Here is a 6,000-nt window from a genome sequence, read left to right on the forward strand (position 1 = left end):
ATAAAAGTGGTATCTGCCTAAAGCAGAAAGGTTAAGGTCCCTGAAATATATCAATTGTCCTAGGGAGCTGAGCTGAAAGAGACCCCTGTGCTGCTCAGAACAGCAGGCCAGACAAGCAGCACCGTGTTTTGGCTTTCTCCCTCAGTGAACCACAGTCCCACTCTCCTATTAAAGGAATGACTCCAGTGAGGAGTCTGCAAGGACCAAACAGATTGGAAAGGATAAAGGAAAGGGAGTCTGCGGGCTGAGCTGTCAGCAAAATAAATAAGCAGTATTAGAGATGGGACAAATGGGAACCTCTGGAGTCAACAAACTTCTCGTCCCTCAGCTGGCATGTTCCCACCAGGACAGCCGGCAAAGAAGAAAAAGGCTCCCAAGTGGACTGGATGATGCCTGTTTTATGGGAACTGCTCTAGCTGCTTTCACACATGTCGTTCCATTCAGTCCTCTCCTGAAACTTGCAAGGAATGGGTTATTGTCTCTGTTTTACTAATAATGCCAACCAAGATTCAGAGAGGGTAAAGTACCTGGGTGAAGGTCACATACCTAGTCAGTGTCAGAGCCAGGATTCAAATCCATGTTCATTTTCTTTCAAAGCTCTGCTCACTATACCATGAGTGAAAACAGAATCATTGCATGTTTCAGCTGAAAATTCACGTAATCACAATCCCCATTTCACAGGTAAAGAAACTGAGTCCAGAAAGGAGAAGCAACTTGCCCAAGGCCACACGGTGAACTTGTGACAGGTCTTCAGCTTCAACCCAGGCCTTCTGGTTTCCACATAGGAGCTCTCATCACTCACGCCCACCAGGACTCTTCAAGGAAGACACACTCAAATGGGGGCATTAGAGGAGAGTTTAACAAAGGAACTGTTCAGATGCGAGGGCACATTTAAAGGAAGCAATAAAGGATGGTGAAGCATCCGAGGTGCAGCAGCATCAGTGGGTCCACGACTACCCAATGCCTGAAGGTACAAAGTTGGGGCCCTAAACCCAGAGAGCACTCTAGCTGGGGCTGTAGCTATAGCTAAAAGGGAGCTCTGAATTTGGGTAGAGAAAGCCACCGCCAGCCCACAACCTGGCAGGGAGGGAATGAATACACTGACCTCTCCCTCTCCTTGTGCCCATGGTCTTTTACTGGTACCTCCCATCAGCTGAACCCTATGGAAAGCCAGAAGGTGAGGGATTCCCATGATACAGTTTCCAGGGGCCCAGAGCAAGATGGAAAAAAGAGGAGAGAATGCCTGGAGTGGTAAATAAAGACTCTGAGGCACACTGCTAGGCAGGGATGCTTCTCTGAACTTCAGTCCTTGGGAAGAGTCTGGCCTCAGCAGGTCAAAGACAACAAAAACAACAAAAGTCTCACATCCCGGTCAATGTGAGGCCAAGAAGGCTTTGCTTTAGGTAATAAAGCGTTTCTCACAGCATAGAGCTGGATTGCTCACTGCCCACTGCCGAGGTATTATCCTAATCCGGTCAACCTGTCTGTGATAAAAGCAGGCAGAAGCCTGGCTCCAATCACCTCGGCATCAAAGGCATCACTCAGGGACTCTTCTGCTTTGGAACCCAGGTCAGTGCTGGTGTTTGAGGGGAGAGTCACTGGTGTTTCTGGTGTGTGTTTGTGAGTATTTGAGAAGTAAAAATAGGAGGAGAAAGCAAGAGGGTGATTGCATCTGTGCAATAGCATATTTGCTTTTTACCAGTTCTTAGAATAGAAGGCCACTTTTAAAAGAAAGACAATCCCTACACAAAGGCAGTTTAGGCATCCTGGTAAGGCATAGCCCTCCTAGCTGTGCCCCTAGCACAGGTGTCCTCACTTTGGCCACACATACAAACTCTCACACACACACACACACACACACACACACACACACACACACCAGGTGGTCAGCTCTCTCAGGCCCATCCCAGCCTTCCAAGCCTGCTTGAAGTTTCAACCTCAACTTCCACTGAGTCCCGCTCTTCTCACTGATTTGGTCATATTTCCTATTTAGTTTAAATCAACAGTCCGATTTTATCAACAATAATACTTTATGGAGGTTTATTTCTTCAAGCAGACCATGCTCCTCTTTGCTATAAAGTTAATTTTATGTTCTTTGTTCACTTTCCTAATCTGCAAATTACATCCTCCTGTTCCCTGATTACTTACTATTGGAAAAACAGCCCTTTTTTGCTCCCAGTTTGAATATGCTCTGCCTTATCTTGATGGCCCTAATCTCTCTCCCATCCCTGGCCGCTCAAGGAAGCCCTGAGGACTGGCAGGGTGCAGTACACGGCCAGCACCGACACAGCCTGGCCACCGGGCCAGGCCTGCACGCCTCGCTCCCCGTGGGCCTTTTTTCTTTTCTTTTTTTTTTCTTTTTCTTTTTTCTTAAGCTGAGTGTGGGAAGGGGCTCAGTTGCAGCAAGAGGATTAGAAATTCTGGGACCCACTCCACGCTCTCAGAAAGTCCTAGTGGGAAGAAGAACTTCTGACACTCAGAGAAATAAGGACAAACGCCTGGGAGGGTGATGTTGGCTGATAGCGCATGAAAAATGAACCACCCTTTTGTTGGGAAGTGTGGCCCAGAAGGGGAGGGGCTGCAAAAGGCATCGAAGGCACCAGGAATGGGGAGGGGGAAAGATAGACACAGTCCTTACAAGATTGCGGTTTTTTAAGAGGATGGGGGTGAGACGACTTGGCTGTCAGAAATGGCAAAGAGAATTAAGCCTGCCTGTAACTGCAGAGAGAGAAGGGAGGAAGGCAAACGCAGAAGAAGAAGGAAATTGATTTAAAAAAATTAAAAGACAGAGTTGGAAGGAATCTAAACAAGGCAAGTGCTTTAAAGACGAGGGCAGTGGGATCCCAAGACAAGTCTCCGAAGTTCTAACAATAGCAAAGGAGTAATCCTGTTGATGATGATGATAATGGCAACTGATATTTGCTTACTGTTATTTCCCGGACCAATCCGTCTTTTACTGCAGGTTTGCAAATGCCCATGTTTATTTCTAGTTCTGGGCTTCTAGGTCCTCCATAATAGTAAAAGCTCATGTTTATTGCAGGTGTGTGACAGCCACTGTTTAAATGCTTTACATGTCATATTGCATTTAGTCCTCCTCCCCCCACAGGAAAAAAAAAAAATCCAGGAGGTAAGCATTGTTATTATCTCAATTTTACAAGTGGGGAAACCAAGACCTACAGAGGTTGATAACTTGGCCAGCATCACAAGTAGCCAGAAGTCACAGCGGATCAATCTCCCCAGCTGACACTCAAAAACTATTTGTTGGATGAATAGGTGACTCTTAAACTGATGTATTGTTCATACAATCCTGCTCCAGCGCTAGTCCCATCGCTCTGATTTTCTGGGGAACACTGCACTCTGTCCAAAATCCCTCCAGACTTCTCTGTTTCTGGGGCAGAGTCTTCTGAGTCCCTGGGCCAGACCAGGGGTGAGGGAACTCAGTAAATGGCTGAATAGTAAATAGCTTAGGCTTTGCAGACCACATACCAGCTCTGCCATATACCTTTGTTTCTGTTTTTGGCTTATTTCAATCCTTTGAAAGTGTAAAAATCATTCTTAGCTTGAGAGCTCCCTCTTACTCCTGTTCTTGGTCTCAAAACCTTGGAGTCCAATTTCCCTCTCCTACCACCTATCCATCCAATCATAAAGTTCTTTAGATTTGGGGTGTCTCTCAAAATGCCCTTTAAATCTTTTTTAGTACCCCATGTCCCTAGTTCAGGACCCCACTCTCTCATGCATGCTCTGGTCACCAAAATGGTCTCCCCTGCTCCCCAGACACTCCCACATGTCACCACTGGATTTATTTTCCCAAACAATGCTTTGCACAGATAATTCCCACGATAAAATATCCTCAAATCTAAGCCCCTTAGTCTGCATTAAGGACCAATCCCCCAGAACACACACACAGACACCCATACAGTTATATAGTCCTTAACAATCATACACAGAATCCTACTAACATTTAATATGCTAATATCATACTAACAGCAATAAGCACACTAACATTTAGTGAGCGTTAATCTCAGCTAGCCACTCTGATAGACACATGATCATCTCAGTTAAGCCTTACCAGACAGAACCCTATGAGGCAGGTACGATTGCAACCCCATTTTACAGATGAGTTGCTGAGGCCCAGAGAGGTCTAGAGAGAGGAAGTGACATGTGCTAGTTTATGCAGTGAACTGATAAAATGAGGAACTGAATGGTGGCCATCAGACTCCAGAGGCTGTTCCCTAAATTTCCACCCTCCATGGCCTTTAACCATGTCTCCCCCTCTGCCCTTTGAGAACCTCAACCGCAGTCCTTCTGAGAAACATCCTCAAAGGGAACACATCTCAAAACTCTTGTCCTGGAAAAGATGTTGATGCCTGAACTTGGAGCACCATGAATGGAGCAGGCATGCCCCTCTGTCCAAACAGCAGACCCCATCAGATGTCCTCAGCACCAGGCTGCCAGCTAACAAGAGGGCAGCTCTGCACAGCTGCATTGCAAAGCAGCAGACCAGGGTGAGCTACTAACATGTGGACGCCGCCACTCCACAATTTGCTTAAAAGCCACACTGTGTTTCCTGGACAATGGCCGCAGGCCAAAACACACACATTCCAGTTTTTACGACTATAAGGTAAGCATTCTTTTAATGGCTCTTTCCCTGTTCCTTCACTCTCGTTTGTGTTGTTTTGCTGGTTCTCTCTCAATTTTTTTCCTTTCTTAGCTCAGCTCTGCTCTCTGCCTCCCTTGCTTCCAGAACCTCCTGCCTCAAAGCTTCCTTGTCTCTATCTCCTGCCTGGCTTTTCTGCAGCTTCCTTACTGTAGTAGTCTTCTCCTCCTTTCTGGGTCTTGGTCAGCTTTTCCCTAATTACTAGACTTCCCTTCCTCCCGTCTTCCTGTTTGCTTAAGGAAGCCTCCCTCCCCTCCCTTCACTTGTGTCTTCTTCCCACTTCTGCCAGCCTGCCGGCCTCTCTGCTTCCCAACGGACTCTCCCCATTGCCCTTTTCTTCCTTTCTGGACACCTGGTCATCCTTGCCCCACTCTCCCTTCCCCACACCCTTCATCCTTCACCTCTGTTCTTTGTCCCTTGTCTCCTCTCTCTGCTCCTCCCTCCCCTCCCTCCTCTTGGGTCCCCTCCTGGTTTCCATCCCCCCATCACCCCTCCCCTTATCTTTGTTTTCCTTCTTTCTGGCTGCTGATAGAGTGGGAGTAGTTGCAGGCTGTGTCCCTGATTTCACATGCAGACCAGGAGCCAGCATGTCAGTCTAACAATAAAATTGCATGGAAACGGAGGTCTCAGTGCCTACATGCAGTTTGCCCCTAAATGGAGCTGAGCTAGAAGGCTTCAGAGCAAAGCCACCAAGAGTCCCAGGCATCTGGTTCTACAGGCAGGATAGAGAAACTTACTGTTTCTTTTTCCCACTGATCTTGTGTAAGTCAAGGCCAAAGACCAGGGCTGAGACGTGTCATTTCTAGGTTGCAGCCTTGGGGTGGGATCTCCATGACCATTCCTGCCTCCTGACAACAATACACAAAACACACACACGTGCACAAACACACACGCTCATTTTCTTATTCACTTTGCTTCAGAGCAAAGGCCCTGTAACTTTTCAGATGAAGTAGACAAAACTCCCACACTGCAAAATAAAAACTATAAAGAGAACAAGAGCCACTACCACAGAAGGAGATGTTGCTGCTGGGGAAAGGGCTGCCTCCATCCCCTCTACTCCTGCCCATCAATTCTTTTCAACTTTAGTTGTTCCCTGTTTCCTTGACTGAGCCCCCATTCAAGCTGAGCTGGTGCCTTTCCTTAGAGGACAGCGCCATCTAGCAGGTGAAATGCCAGACCCTTAGCTGAGAGGCGAGAAGAAAAACTTTCCCAGCTGCAGGCTCCCTGGTTCCCAGCTTCTCTTTTTAAGTCTCAGCCAGTCAAACCCCAACAGGTCTGAAAGAAGGTGATTTAACCCTTTAGCCTTGTTGAAGATTTAAGTGTCTTCCAATCACCCCTATTTC

Source organism: Nomascus leucogenys, chromosome 2, assembly GCF_006542625.1.
Source record: "Nomascus leucogenys isolate Asia chromosome 2, Asia_NLE_v1, whole genome shotgun sequence".
Classification (NCBI taxonomy): domain Eukaryota; kingdom Metazoa; phylum Chordata; class Mammalia; order Primates; family Hylobatidae; genus Nomascus; species Nomascus leucogenys.